At 41.3% G+C, this 17,127-nt stretch overlaps 1 protein-coding gene across 2 annotated transcripts in view; it reads left to right on the top strand.

The window, feature by feature from the left end:
- LOC136874251 (bcl-2-related ovarian killer protein) overlaps nucleotides 1–17,127 on the top strand; it is an 891,695-nt gene that overhangs the window by 576,493 nt on the left and 298,075 nt on the right. The gene's annotated exons all lie outside the window — the stretch shown is intronic.

Below are 17,127 nucleotides of genomic sequence, written 5' to 3'. Positions count from 1 at the left end.
TACCGCCTCGGCCTGGCAGCCCCTTAATATTTAATTAGTAGCACAAAATGAGATTAATTCAAATGAAAGGCGTGTTTTTTTTTCGAAGGAATACCTTAGAGATTCTAGAGTACGATGATATAAGAATTAAATGGTTTCAATGAATTGTAGTATTTATTGTGCAAACGTTTTGCTGTAAAATAGTGTGCAAATCTAAATTATAATGAACGATCGCATGAAAATGTTTGAAGTATCATTTCCAGTTGCTAAGTTAAGAAGTATTGTATTTTACTAACTTCAAGCTAGTAAAATCTAGGCTTAACAAGTCTGTCTCTTTCCAGTAGACGCAGGTTCGATTCTCGGCCAATTCAGGATTTTTTCCTAGATCTGAGGGCTGGTTCGAGGTATTTTGCCACATGAATCTGTGGTTCGTTCGTTCAGTTTGCAACCGAAATAGGAACCAAGTTAATTCTTGGAGACACAGATGGCATGCACAGGACGAACCATTTATTTATTTCCCCACTAAGTACCCAGGTTACAGTTAGATGAGCCCTCCTATTTCTAAGACTAATAACAACTAGGGGTATAAGTTTCGGTAAGATCAAAGAATGTCATATTGGGATGGCAAAAACACAGTTGCGTGTTTCATTTTCCATTCTTTAAATTACTTCGAAATGAACAGATATCGAACACGATCGAGGAATTCGAATACCATGTTCTATACTTGCGGGTGTTTATATAGAACAAGCGCTAAATTAAATGAAAGAGGGATTTGGAAAAAGAATCACAGTTCAAGGGCAGATAAATCAAAACCCCAACATTTACCGATGATATTGTTATTTTATTTGGGTATCTTCGCCTGGAACGTGGCATTGTATGAAAGTGAGACATGGACAATAACCAGCTCAGAAAGAAATATAATAGAAGCTTTTGAAATGTGGTGTTACAGAACAATGCTGAAGGTGAGATGGATAGATCGAATCACGAATGAAGAGATACTGAAACGAATTGGTGAAAGGAGATCGATTTGGCTAAATTTGACGAGAAGAAGAGGTAGAATGATAGGACACATCTTAAGACACCGAGGATTTGTTCAGTTGGATTTTGAGGGAAGTGTAAGCGGTAAGAACGGTAGGGGTAGATCGAGGTATGAATATAACAAGCAGATTAGAACAGATGTAGGATGCAGTAGTTACATAGAAATAAAAAGGTTAACAGCACAGAACATGGTGGCATGGGAGCTGCATCAAACCTGATGACTCAGGCAACAGCATACATAAGATGGGGTGAAATTGATTAATGGTATGGACACAGTCTCCGAAAAGGAGTATAAAACGAAAATTAGATTCCGGTATGAAGTCTTACAGGAGATAGATGAATACTGTTACTTGAGTAGCAGTATAACTAACCATGAAAGAAGTAAGGAAGACATAAAATACAGACTGACCCAAAAATTAAAGGTATTTCTTAAGAAGAAAAATATGCTAACATCAAACATAGATATGCAAGTTAGAAATGTGCTTTTGAAGATTTTTGTGATGGAAGTGAAACATGAATAAAGACCGGTGGAGAGAGGAGATTCGAAGTTATTGAAATGCGGTGTCAGATGAGGTCAGATGAGTGGAGAGAGAGATTTATCATCAACAGGTCATTTACCCAATTATAGATGATTCAATAAAACAATATATATATATACATATATATACCGGCCAAGTTGGCCGTGCGGTGAGGGGCGCGCGGCTGTGAGCTTGCATCCGGGAGATAGTGGGTTCGAATCCCACTGTCGGCAGCCCTGAAGATGGTTTTCCGTAGTTTCCCCATGTCCACACCTTAATTAAGGCCACGGCCGCTTCCTTCCAACTCCTAGGCCTTTCCTATCCCATCGTCGCCATAAGACCTATCTGTGTCAGTGCGACGTAAAGGCACTAGCAATATATATATATATATACAACAAATAGACCTAAAATAAATAACACTTATTTCCTAAAATAATAACTAAGTTTAAAATAAACCTAGAAACTTTTATATATACATATTTACAACACCTTAAATAAATAAAAGTGAATCTCCTTAAATAATTGCCATTATTAATCTACATCTTGGGAACATACACATATTTATATATTTTACAAAGAGTACCGGTAGCTTACATTCATGAGGTCGTTAGGGCAAGTCTAATTTTACATGGGGCTGAGTGAGAAGGGTCCACTGATTCACCCACCACACTAAGTGCTTTTAGTGCCTTCAGCGGCTATGAGTTTGCTTGAGCCACAGTTCTCACTTTAAGCAGATGGAAAATTGGACCATAGGTGAAGAAATACTGAATCGAGTTGACCAGAAGAAGAGATACAGTACTATACATCTTGAAATACCTAGAACTTGTTTGGTTGGTTTCTGAGGTAAGTGTAGGTGGAAAGAACAGTAGGGGTAGACCAAGATATGAATATGACAAATAAATTATTGTTAATACAGGATGCAATAGTCACGTAGAAATGGGAAGGTTAGTGCAAGATATGGTGGCATGGAGTGTTGCATCAAACTAGTGACACAAAAATCAACAACAACAAAAACAATATATTATTCTAATCAGTGCGCGCCTCTCGCTTTCTGATTCGGTGAACACTCAGATGTATGGAAACAGTTGGTAATCATTACTTCAAAAGAAGTTGAGTTTCAAACGCATCGTCGAGACACTTCGACACCGTGCCTGCCTTGACACACACACACACACACACAAAGGTGAAAGAAATACATGCTCCGAACAAAGTGAAAATGAATGGATGTGCCTCCGACATACATTTCCGTTTCGAAGAATTCTCGCTCTGCGGGTGATAATTAATTCACTAGTTCATGAATATTCATAACGAGAACCATTACAGTAACTACGCAGCTTAGTTCTGGGAACAACTACATTCCCTGCATTGCACATGCTACGCGGGTATAAATACTTATTTCCTGAAAAACTAAAAAAAAAATTGTTGGTAGAAGCTCCTCATTTCGACTATTGTGACGTGATTTATAGAGACGCTGGATGCAAGTTATTGAGCAGATTACAACGTGGTCAAAATGCATGTGTGAGATACGTCTGTAACCTACGGTACTATGACCATGTAACTCCTTCATATAACCACCTATCTTGGCCCCGTCGCACTGTTATACCCTATGCCATCTCCATAAAATCCTTCATTCTTCACAGCCATTTTACCTTGCTTCATATTTCAAACACCTACCTTCTCATCGCAGTCTTAAGGCCACGTGCACACCGAGTGCGCTTCGCATAGTGTGTCGCGTGTAGCGTGAAATGCTGTGCATACCGCAAGGCGTGCTTGCTGTTCACAACGAAAACTATACGCCGTGCTCTCACCTTAGGCCGCGTGCACACCGAGCGCGCTTCGCATAGTGTGTCGCGTGTACCGTGAAATGCTATGCATAGCGCAAGGCTGCTGTTAACACCGAAAACTCTACGCCGTGCTCTCAGCTTAGATTGGCGCGAGGCGTTTTAGGGTGGTCACAAATTAATGCCGTTATCCAAGTACACTAGAAACAGTTTACTGGTGGATAACTGTTATCTAAAATTGAAAATTAGAAAGAAGAATCGAAAGTAGGTTCGTTCATTTAATGAAGAACGAATTAATTTCGGAGAATTCCATCGTTTGTACAGAGATGCAAGACTTTATCGCGATAAATGTTATGATTACTTAAGAATGACAAAAAATACCTTTGACCTTCCAAACCCTGCAACTGCAATGTGGCGACAAGTAGCAGAGAAGTATTGGGAGAAATTCAATTTCCCAATTGTCTAGGAGCACCAGGCAGCGAACACGTGGAAATTAAATTTCCGGCTAAATCACGCTCTTTATATAATAATTATAAATAGCATTCAGCAATGTTGTTACACTTAGCATACACAATTTACCGTCGTAACAAAAGTGGAGTAAATGTGTGACAAATATAATTCATAAACAGAAATATGTACTTCCAAGCCCACTACTAGCCTGCAGAGTGATATTCTTCATGTCACCACCCTCCATTGGCAAAATTATAACCCGATGTTACAGAGTCTGGGTGATTGTACGCACTTTGTCCCAATGTGTTCGACTACATGGCTAAATGGTTACCGTACTGGCCTTTGGTCACAAGAGTCCCGGGTTCGATTCCCGACAGAGTCGGGAATTGTAATCAAAATTTGTAAACTCCATTGGCACGGTGGCTGGGTGTATTCATGATCATTTCATCCTCATCACGACGCAGGTCACCTACTGGCGTCGATTCAAAAGACCTGCACCTGGCAAGCCGAACTTTTCCTCGGACACCTCCGACACTAAAATCCATATGCAATTTCATCCTGTCACAATGTTAAGCCCAGTAAAGTGTGACAGTAGAAGTAATATTACTGTATATTGTACCGGGAAATGATTAGGGATCTGGGCATGAGAATCTTTACGTAGGGGTGGACGGCTCTTATGGAGCAGGTACAGAGAGGTGTACGCAGAGCAAAATAATAGTTGGGCTTAAAGCTCAATTTATTCACTATCATGTATTTATGGGCAATGTTTCCTACTGTATTATTTCTGCTCCTTTTCACGAAATATTTGTTTCGTTGGCAAATTATTTAAACATTAAAAGTAAGTTATGTTACAAAATGTTCGTAATGCAATGTTTGCCTGATTTAAAAACACGATATCCACAAAAGATTGCCTTTATCTTGAGGCTTTGAAAATAATTTGTTTTTACGTAAGTCACCATAAACTAAATGAATGTCTTTCACCAGAAGATCAAATTCAAAATTCCAAATACTGAATTGTTTCCCCTACAGTCTTTTTAAATAATAAATTTCACTTGTTTCCTACAGTCTTTTTATATAATGAATTTCACTTTAAAATAAATACTCTTCCACTTTCAAAGTTTGTGAAGTTCTCCCTAAAAGTTTTTATACGTATGAAATTTTTTATACTTCGAAAATAACGCAAACTAGAATTTAGTAAAAGTCTAGTTTCCAATGAGCGTTATAATAATTGTTCGTAAAGCTGCTAAACGAAGTCACTGATTTTACTATTCCACTTGGCAAGAAGAAAGTTTATTTTGTGGAATTTTTACGCACTTGTTTTGAAAGTGGTTTAAAATACACTTCATATCACCTGTTTTTAATGGAAATCAGGACTGGAATGTAGATAACTGCTGGTCAGCGAACAGCAAGTTGTCACCATAGGCAGCCGGTGTCGTAGAGTCATCATCATAGCACCACGCTCCATATCCCATGTTGATACCGCAGTTCCATTCCCTTGTTGACACGTCGACTCGAGATTCAGCTTGTGTAGCGGCAGGCAGATATGATAATTACGTGAAATAGGCACTCGTCAGGATTTCGCGCGTCATTGTGCAGTGTAGCGAACACGAGAAAGTTCAACTGACTGTGATTGCTTGGTAGTGTCCCATTCAATATAAGTCGTATTTGCACTTCATAAATGTATGCACGGTATTTTGTTATGTGCACTTGTTCACTGTTCTTAACACTAGCAGCAAAATTACGAAAGATCATTTATCGGAATAACTGTTCAGAGGAAAAACACAGTTTTAATATAATCATTGGTATGATACACGAAGAAAAGGTATATTTACAACAGTAGAAGTGTTCTAAACACATGCATGTTTGTATGTTCAAATAGCTACAGTGTTTTGAAGAAGTCGTCTAATGCGGCACTGTCTTGTTCACCCGAGACGAGTGCTTTAATGCTGTTTAGAGTTAATCACACTTGTATTAAATACCAATCTTTAAACACTTTCATTGCGTTACTTGCTTTAAAAGACTAAGTATGTATGTATTTCACTGGAAAATTGCGTTAATATGCACCCGCTTTTAAATTACAAATGTTCCAAGTTAAAGATAAATCTGGTGTAAGTATAAGTTCTACACACTTGCTTTCGACTGAGTTGAAGTTTAAATACATTATAACACAGTTTAAGCTACTGTCACACATTCTCGAAATAGTCCTAGTAGTTCGTAAAAACTAAGTTCGTATTTTAATTTTCGAAAAATTTGTAAGTCCAAAAGTAGCACTTTGAATACAAGTCTTTTGACGGCAATTACGGCAGAGTTCTTACCGGCGAACCTCACTCGTAGCGGCTATGTTCGAGCCTCGGCGTAGTCACTCGCGTACAACATCGTGTTGTTCCTTCAGCTGCGAGTTATGAACTGACTTATTTGGCGAATCCCAGTCCTTTTATACCATTCCTTTCCATGCCATCACGCGCTGTACACGTGATCGGCGCGTCATAGTAATGTCACTTCCTTGCGTGAAGCTCGGGACGTAGTTACTCGCTCTCTCTCGAAAGTTCCAGCTGTGACTTTGTTTATTTCGCAGTACCTCACGTTGAAATAAATTATGTTCCAGACCGCTGGCGGTTCCTGGTACAATATGTTTACTGTAGGAATGCGATAAAACTGTTGTAGATAATTAAGTCCACTTATTTTGCAAAACAGTTACATTTTTTATATTTTTGGTGTCTTGGGTTCCATATTTCTTCTCTTTGAAACACTGCATGAATAATTTCTTCTTCCATAGCTTCAGAACCAGCTAGGTAACGCTAAGCAATTAATCAACACTGTGCGTTGTCTGGCGGTTCGCTTAGCTGTAAGATAGGCGTTCAGCGCAGCAGAACACGGACAGTGTGAACACCTGGCTTAGGAACAAAGCACTGGTTATGCTTAGCGTGACGCTTAGCGTTAAGCAACACGCGACACACTATGCGAAGCGCGCTCGGTGTGCACGCAGCCTAACACCAGATCTACTAATAATTCCATCCTTGCTTTACCTACCCATAGATCTGACATCTACGATAAATCATTCACGGTAATTGCCTGCCGGGAGTGAAACCTCCTTCCCGAAAGTATCAGAGGATTAAGCGCTATTCGCACTTTCAAGGAAGCTCTGTGGAGACATTTTATGCACCAGTAAGGTTCACCTGTAAACTTGGTGTTGCTACTTACAACCATTCTATTGTCATGGATGTTCTGGTAGATGATTAGTCTAAAATTCTTACCCGATCTGTTTTTCAAATGTTATTAAATTTTATGTACTACGTCTTTTTACATGTAGGATATTAGTTTTAAGAATTTATCCTTTTATTATACCTAATTTATTTCATCTTCATTTAACCTTATCACTCATCATTCTCGTATTACTATTAATTTAATTAATATTAAATCTATTATTGTAAAGTGATACAATGTAATATATGTATACTTCAGTGCCTGGTTAGATGGAAGAGAAGGCCTGAAGGCCTTAATCTTGCCACGTAAAATAAAGCATTACTAACTAACTAACTAACTAACTAACCAATCAACCCTCTGTTTGTCTTGAAATGTAGCCTAATGGCTCTTTATTTCCACTGACTCAGGGGACGATTGTACAGTCTCAGGTATGGCTAGGAGTGGGAAGGAAGTGGCCGTGGTCTTAATTAAGGTAAAGCGCCAGCATTTGCCTGGTGTGAAAACGGAAAACCACGGAAAACCAATTTCAGGGCTGCCGACAGTAGGGTTCGAACCCACTATCTCCCGAATACTGGATACTGGCCGCACTTAAGCGACTGCAGCTATCGAGATCGGTGTCTCGGTCATCAAACGTTGTGGCACATACTGACGAAATGTCTTTTTTTTACTAGGGGCTTTACGTCGCACCGACACAGATAGGTCTTATGGCGATGATGGGATAGGAAAGGCCTAGGAGTTGGAAGGAAGCGGCCGTGGCCTTAATTAAGGTACAGCCCCAGTATTTGCCTGGTGTGAAAATGGGAAACCACGGAAAACCATTTTCAGGGCTGCCGATAGTGGGATTCGAACCTACTATCTCCCGGATGCAAGCTCACAGCCGCGCGCCTCTAAGCGCACGGCCAACTCGCCCGGTACGAAATGTCTTAACATGAGGACAAGTGCGTCCCGTTGTGTTCCACATCAACTCACCGACGTACAGAAATGGCACCAGTATGTATTGGCTGGCACCCACCAGGACAGATATCGCAACGAAGCCGCCGATTTCCTAACCTGTAATCTGCACTCTGCGCAGTAGGCCAGTCCGTCAATGTCTTTAACAGAAAACGCCTTACCAACGGTCCCCAACGGCTTTCCGACATTTGTAAAAAGGTAACAGACTTTGCGCGTGAATACGTTGAGGGAATGTAATGCAATTGTACACTAGTGTCCAAAAGTTAAACATTATCACTAAACGAGGCCATACCGCCCGATATAATGTCAAACGGATTGCTGAACAAACGGAAGCTGACTCACACACCATATGTCACACAACGTGTCCATAAAAACCGTGTCAGAAAGGTTCTGATAGCTAAGGTACACCTTTGACAACAACTAACAAAACTTGGCAATATCTTCCACAACAAAATATGTTGTTAATAGGGTGTATGGTTACCCCTAACGGTGACGGCTACACATGCTTCGCAGCGACGTGGCATGCTCTCTACCAGATGGCCCAAGAGCTCTTGTGGCAGTCGATCCCATTCCTCCGAAAGGGCAATGCGAAGGTCTTGGAGGGTCCTTGGTGGAGGCTGACGGGATGCAACTCGCCTCCCCAATGCATCCGTGGCATGTTCTATAGGATTCAGATCCGCAGACCTCGCTGGCCAGTCCATGCGGTGAATGTCTTCCCCAGCCAGAAATTCATCCACCAGAGCGTCGCGGTGCGGTCGGGCATTATCGTCCATTAAGAGGAAGTCTGGACCAACCGCACCTCTGAAGAGTCGAACATGTGGTCTCAGTACCTCATCCCTGTATCTCCGAGCGTTAACAGTGTTCCTCGGGCCACCAATGAAGATGTGCAGGTCCGTATGCCATTCAACATGATGCAGCCCCACACCATGACGCCACCACCACTATAATGGTCCAGTTCCACGATGTTCCTGTGGTTGTATCGGCTACCCGGCTCTCTCCAGATTAATGTGCGACAGGAATCGTTCTGCAAACTGAAGCGGGATTCATTCATGGTCCAGTTTCGATGTTGACGGCTCAACAGTAAACGGGCCGGGGGATAGCAGGGCAAGAGCCGGGCGGGCGCGGTGCGGGACTCACACTGGGTGACGCCTTGTTGAGAAATCTACACGCCAGTAAACACCTCAACTAACAACATAAAGCACGTGTGCCGTAGCACACTTTCAATATCAAATAAATCTCCCAAAACCAACCCACTCACCGGCCAAAGAGTCCCTAGTAGGACTGGTGGCCCGCTCCCAAACTGGGAGTGGAGTGCTGGAGTGAGCGGGACGCACACCGCTGGACGTCGGGCAAACAGCCCTGATGTTCTGAGCATTCGGTACACAGTTTGCCGGGAGACGGCTGCAAGCTCCGCCGACAATTGTCTTCCAGGTGCAATCCGATTTCGTCGAGCGGTTAAGGCCAGATATCGGTCCTGCTGTGGGGTGGTTACCCTTGGTTGACCTGGTACTGGCCTATGACTAACATCTCCTCTGTCTCGAAATCGTCTCCAGAGCCTGGAAATGACACTTTGTGGCACATTCAAGGATACGGCGACTTCGGTCTGTGTCTCGTCTGCTTCCAGACGGCCGAGTATTCTACCCTGCAAAACGGGGTCCGAATGGCGTCGTTGTGCCATTATGTTGTCACGTTCATCACGAGACTACACTCCGTACACTATAACAGGGCAAATACGACTGAGGGAATATGGGGCACAGGCACTAGCCGTGTTTACCTTGCGGTCACGCCGCTAGTGAAAGCAGGGAACACTCCTTTCCTATACAGAGCGAACATGTGAGGTTGGTAGGTGCATATGTCGTGCGATTTGCGGTCTAATTCCTGTTGGCCTACTTACTCGTAACTTATGCTTAACTTTTGGACACTAGTGTTCTTGTTAGTTCATTAAATATTGCGTTATATCGATATTGACACTACTTTATTTACAACCCTCGTATGTACCTTTAGTCTGGCTTACTGCATATAAACTGCCAGGCTACTCTGAACAGCACCAGTACTTCATGTTCTCTCGTTGTTTGTGATCTATACCACTCATGCTAATAAAGATAGCACTCAAACCAAAGTCGTGATTACAACGGGAGTAAAATGAGCAAGAGGACTCAGACCCTGGAGGTTTATCCGAGTTTACTCATATGATGTGAATTACGGAAGGTAAGAGACGGGGAAATACAGAACTACTTCATCAGCACCACAGTAATGAACTCCCTCTAGACAACGACGATGATGATCCTTTTCTTTATTGGCTATTTGCTTTACGTCTCAGTGACACAGGTAAGTCTTACGGCGACGATGGGAGAGGAAAGGCCTAGGAATGGGAAGGAAGCGGCCGTGGCCTTAATTAAGGTACAGCCCCAGCATTTTCCTGATGTGAAAATGGGAAACCACAGAAAACCATCTTCAGGGCTCCCGACAGTGGGATTCGAACCCACTATCTCCTGAATGCAAGCTCACAGCTGCGCGCCCCTAACCGCACGGCCAACTCACCCGGTACGATGATGAGGATGATGATGAATTTCTGACCTAGCGAGCTGGTCGTGCGGTTAGGGACACCTGACTGTGAGCTTGCGTTCTGGATATAGTAGGTTCCAACCTCACTGTCGGCAGCCCTGAAGATGGTTTTCCGTGGTTTCCCTTTTTCACACCAGGCAAATGCTGGGGCTATAATTAAGGCCACGGTCGTATCGCCCTTACCAATCCCACCGTGATATAAATTACCTGTGACAAAGATCTATTGGTGTAGTATAAGCTCCAGGTGCCTGTTTCTAATATTGCAGACGTAGTCCATTACAGAGTAATGGAGCGAATAATTAATAACCATGAAAATGATATTTCGTGTAGTTAATCATGTTTTATTATATTTATAACTGAAAACCACGCTATTCTGTTATCTATAGAAGAAACTTTGTTTTTTAGAGAATGTATGTTCAGTCCGTCTGCGATGCCGCTGGTGGGATCCTCAACAGCTCTGCCATCAGCTGTCATAGATGGTCTAGGCATCACTGAAGAGGCGTACTAGGGAAATGAGGAGTGAGGTAGTCTCCCGTTGCTTTCCTCACCGAGCCAGAGTTGCTATTACATATCAGTCTGCCAAGCCCACTGAAATGCATACACCAGCCGACCCTATGAGCAACATTTTCACACCATTCATAGCAGGGACTGGCTGCATAAGGATTGGTATTACTAGCATCGCTCATACCTCAGTCACTTTCATATTGTCAAAGCCAAGGATAAGACAGAGACAGATCTATGAAAGTAATAAAATTGCTCTAGCCTATACCAGAAACACTAGGTCCTGCCAGCAAAGCCATTTTTAGAGTAAATGCTTATATTTCTCTATAGGGATAAACTAAATATAGTTAAGTATCTCCACGTGTTAGGCTATATAAGGGTATTTCCGTGATGATGGTATAGACCTTCAGGGATGCTGAAAAATAGCGCATACTAAACCCCAAACACCATGGCACAACAGCCTCGAAGGGCCTTGGCCTACCAAGTGACCGCTGCTCAGCCCGAAGGCCTACAGATTACGAGGTATCGTGTAGTCAGCACGACGGATTCTCTTGGCCGTCATTCTTGGTTTTCTAGATGGGGCCGCTATCTCACTGTCAGATAGCTCCTCAATTGTAATCACGTAGGCTGAGTAGACCTCGAACTAGCCCTCAGATGCAGGTAAAAATCCCTGACCTGGCCGGGAATCGAACCCGGGGCCTCCGGGTAAGAGGCAGGCTGCTACCCCTACACCGCGGGGCCGGTGAATAGCACATACAGGGTGGGCAAAATAAAACTGGCCGGAAAATATTTATATTAAGAACGGCGCATCACAGGAAATGCTGGATACCGCGATTTCGATGCACCAATCAGTTGCTGTCACACGTCTGCAGTGCGAATACCCCGCTGGAAGATGCAAAGTTTGTAAGGATACAGATGCAGGTCCTTTTTTTGGTAGTTCTTTGACACGACGATCTCTTCATCCCCACTTTCACGTATCAAATGGGAACGAAAGTTCTCTGAGTGACAGATCACTTGAAATGTATATGCCCTTGATTAATCCACTCTCACACATAAAGCGAATGACGAGATCAAGAGTATTCCCGTCATCGGCTAGTATGAGTTCTAGTGTCTCCTGCAGGCCGAGAGGCAAGAGAGATCAGCGCACTCTGTGAGGATGCGGGCCACGGTGAAGTCGGCACCACAAGAACCCATTGGTGGGGATGGGTCTTCCGTCGCCATAAGACATGTATGTCTCGGTCCGACGTACAGCATTAAAAAAAAGGAAATGTGGCATCGTTTTCTGGGCCGCCTTACAAATGTATCATGATGTACTTTAAGGTTTGAAGAATCTATGAGCATCAAAATCTCACTACAAAACCGCATTTCTAAGCCAATATTTCAATATAGTGTCTTCCTTTAAGAGAGTTTTGGTGTGGGGGAATGAGTTATACATTGCGTATCTGGATTCATTTTAACGAAAATCAGTACGGTCATTTTTGAAGGAATAGGAAATAGACCGTGAAAGCGACAAGTCTGGGAAGTACTTAGTTTTGAAGAAATATGTGGTTGTAAAAGTGTTATGAAACTTCCAAAACAGGCTGCGCGTGCGAGGGCATGAGCAGAATTGGGAGCGGAGTAGGTAGCGGTAGGGGACATGTACACTGACTGGCAATGAGACGAGTATACGCTAGATGGTCGTTTACTCACAGGCAGAGTTTCTCATACCGCAGTCTACAATTGAGGACTGGGAAAACAACCTACTGTAAGTACCAGAAGGTACCTAGTGGAGAAATACGGACAAAACGATTGCTGTCAAGAATATGGCACTTACGTTGTTCTCCATTTCCCTCTGGTGGCACATGTGACGTTTTCCAGGTCGTTATGCAACACAATAATGAATGACCTATCATTCTATTTTTGAACGTACTCAGTGCTTTTAGGAACATTTTATTGAGTGGTATATGTATGTATTCATCACATTTTATCTCTCACACATTGTGATGTAAGCCTACATACTATCTAACGTGAAAAGGGTAAACAAATGACACATTTTACGATTGTGCGCGTTTCGTAACTGAACGACACACCAAGTATCTCTCCTATACAGCATAGATCATGCTAAAGAATACTGTAATCATCATTATGAAACGAAACATACAATACGTGCAGGGCGTGTTATGAAGTGGATAATATCCACATATGAATGTTACACTGTACATGGTTATGAACACACGGTTTCTTCTCGACACAGCTGACGATAGTAATTTCTATACTTTACATCTAAGTAGTCACAGAGCGCCAGCAGATTCTTCTTTTTTTTCTGCACTGATATGATGATGCTTCTGTACACGGGGAAGCTGTGGTGGTGGAGGTGCTCACCTCTTCCGTTAGGGACACTGTAGCACACTGTTACTTGTCTCTTACTTTCTGATGGATGGTTGTAGGTTCCGTGTCGTCTTCTGCTTACGTTCACAAGTTCCAGTCTATTTAAAAAGTGTGTACCTTGCTCATTTTCGCCCAAAGTGTAGAACTGGGTGAACAGACTCTCCCTGTACTCGCGTAACTAACGCCTTACAAGCATATTTACACTACATGTAAGTTGTTCTGATGGCGCTTTCTTGCCAGGAATCTCACGACCTGTAGATGTTGTGTAAGGTTTACCAGCGGTACGTTTCTCCTTACGCTCTTTGTTTATCGTTGATTTGTACACCTTCCGAGATGTATGAGGTTCCATGTCGGTTTATCTGCATTACACACACACAACGTAATAACGTGTCACACAACCACTATAACAGCACTGGCTAGTACCTGCGAGCTGCAATACTACACACATTGACGACCGGACCTCCCTAGGCACTTGCGTCACTCTCCGCCCGCTGTCACACAGGGCATCGAACGATCAAGAGCGACCAACTGGCATCGAGTACTAACGACTAAATTCATTTACCTTGTCACACTGCTCATCGATCGAGAGGGATCGACTGCATGTAAACAGCTGATACACCCGCCCAGTACCGTACAGGCTACAGACGTATTCATATTCACGAGAGAAAAAGAATGTGTTGTGAAAGCGATAATTCGGGTGGAAATATGATTCTAACCTATGAATATATTAGGAGAAAGGAAAGAACCAGACGATCGCAGTGGACAAGGTAAAGAGCCATGGAGAATTCCACCAAAGTGTGCCTTCGTTGTGGAATGACGAAGAAAAATTCAGGAACTAGTACCGAATGCCCATCAATAATTACGGTATAAGGAATTAGAGGAAAAAATGAAGTCACTAATAAACATCAGGCAAACAAATTACAGGAAAAGTATAAGTTCTGAGGAAAGGCCGATACTGTCGTTAAATTCAATATTCACAACGATTTTTTTAGGTTTAAAGTTAGAAGTGATGTTCATCTCCGAAACAACTACTGTATGTCCGTGGCAAAATATATCAAATAAAAGATTAGCGGCAAGTACATTTCTTTGCATTCTACAGGATTTTAATAAAGTATTGATAAAAAGGACTGAAAGCTGTTATGTAGGGCCTACATCAATTTTAATTCATAATTTGAAGGTGCTACAATCAACAGTGGAAATATATTTATTTAGGCCTACAGGTAAAATTCCAACAAAAGCCTCACAACAGTGGCTCATTGTACTTCAAATATAAGACTAATACCATTTATGCTTATTTGTTTTAATGATGCTGGATCTTGGGTCATAATTACTGTCTTTTAAAATGATATTTTGAGGTGTTGATTAGATGGAGATTAACAGCATTTTTTTTTTTTTTTATACCTCTTGGTGAGATCCCACCTACCAAAATAATAGACATATCAAGAAATGCTTCCAGTCAAAATTTACATTACCTAATGTAGAAATAGTGTGTCAAGTTTTGTTACAATCATGTAAATAATTTTGAAATAAAAATGCATATATGCTCTGAATATTGTGAAATGAGAAAAGCAATGGAGTTCCTTACACTGTTTCTCTCCCTCATGATCCTCTGCAAATCTCTTGTTGCCTCTCCTCTTCTTTGTTATTGTGCCATGTTCAGAATAGTATCATATTGCTTTCATGACAAGCATGTTGCTGAATTTCTGTAGGCCTACTGTGTTTTGTGCAAAGAATCCAGGTCCATATCCAAACTTTACAAGAATGACAATCCTGTCTTAATTTATATCATTGAAGACTACAGCAGCTTCAAAAGCAGCTAATTTTACCAAATGGCTGTGAAGAAAGGTTGTCTATGGACATCTCTTTCAAAGTAAATTCTCTTTAGGGTTCTGTGTATTCACATATGTGTACATTTCTTGAGGAGTTCAGGTGAGGCTAGTGCTCTGTACACTAGCTTAATAACTAGAGGAAAAGCTTCTGGAATATTGTTCTAATAAGTAAGTTGGCAGTGTAATAGACTGATAGTTGTCACAACTACATGTAAATTACACACAAGGTCTTGTTTATTACCCTCATCATTAAGCATAAAGTACTGTCTCCCCAAACTTTTCACTGGCAAGCTGATCTAATTGCTCACTTGGCAATAATAAACCAATTAATATAAATCCTGTACTTCCATCCAAGTTACTGGTAAACTCCTTGGTAAAGAGTAACAACATTTTCCGCAAAGGTCTGGTAGAACTCTCTTTCTTACCTCAATATTGATTTTGCCTTTCTGTGTATTGTTCATATGTAACTTCTTTATTGATATGAACACTACCAAGCCTATCCTGAAATACTTTCCATGAATCAGTTGAAGGAAAATGAAAACTTTGCCTTCAGTTTCACCAAAAATGAAAACCAAACACTGCAATCAATAATAGGTGCTAATAACAAGCACCTTGCCTTCTATTTTTAGAAGTGAAGAGTATGCCTTTCTAACAACTAAATACTATTGCCGTCTACAGCAAAATGTTATTTAGGCCTGTTGCTCAGGTGTTAAATGATTTAATTTTGCTATATCTTACATTGCCTGTCAAAACTGTTTGTAAATACTGATTATATAAATTAATGTTTGACATAGTACGGTGTATGGGTCTTGGATCTTGGATTGACTTACAGGGTAATTAATCTACTCAACCTTTTATTACAAGCATGTAACTGTCATATGAATATTTTTTATAAATATGTTCTGCCATCATATCCCCTTAATATCACAGTTTTTTATTTTGTAGATTAAAATCTACAAAACTTTGGTAGAAACACCTGTCAAAATAGTTGCAAATGAATTTTTCATCTTTGTTTTTCATTGTTTATATGGATCTACAGCACAAGAAATAAAATAATCAGTCTACCTTGATGCCCTCTGTAGGCCTATATGTTATTAATAAATTATACAGTAAGTATGGTAACAGACATGAAAAGTAGCGATTGCTGGTGCAAACAGGTACCAATGGCAGGAGAGTACTTGGAATGAGGAGATAAAGGCTACCTAAGTTACAAAGGTATAAGGTGGCAGGGAGGGATTCTGTCAGGTATAACTGTAGTAAGAATTTTGTCCTATGCGAACGACTTGGTCTGTTGAAACTGTGCAATCTAATATCTTGCAGCTTCAAAAAGGATGCAATGAATATGACATGAAAATTAGTCATTTTAAGACTAATGTGATGGCAGTAGGGAAGACACCTGAAAGAGAACTGAATGTCAGGTTGAGAACACAAAACTGGAACAGGTAGATAATTTCAAATAGGTATTTAGGATGTGTATTCTCCCAGGATGGCAGTATAGTAAGCAACATTGAATATAGATTCAGTAAACCCAATGCAGCGAGCTTGCAGTTGCAATCAACAGTATTCTGTAAGAAGGCAGTCAGCTCCTGGACAAAACTACTCATGTCTTTACACTGGTCTGGTTTCAGACCACCTGTGCTGTACAAACCTAGTGCAATGAGTTTGCAGTTGCGATCAACAGTATACCGTAAGAAGGAAGTCTTGGACAGAACTATCAATACACCGGTCTGGTTTCAGACCACCTGTGCTGTGCAACTGCTTAATACATACACACAGAAAGGACCTACTACATGTGTTTCAAAATACTCCTTTCCTTGTAAACCATACATGTTCTACCACATAAAATATACAAATTAAGATGTTGTAATAATGCTAATAATTAATAAAAATTGGAGTTAAGGTTACTCACTGAGGATTCCAATAAATATTGATAGATAAGTATAA

This window comes from Anabrus simplex, chromosome 1 (genome assembly GCF_040414725.1).
Source record: "Anabrus simplex isolate iqAnaSimp1 chromosome 1, ASM4041472v1, whole genome shotgun sequence".
In the NCBI taxonomy this organism is placed as follows: Eukaryota; Metazoa; Arthropoda; class Insecta; order Orthoptera; family Tettigoniidae; genus Anabrus; species Anabrus simplex.
Note: the sequence above shows the minus strand (reverse complement) of the source record. Positions and strands in the feature narration are given on the sequence as shown.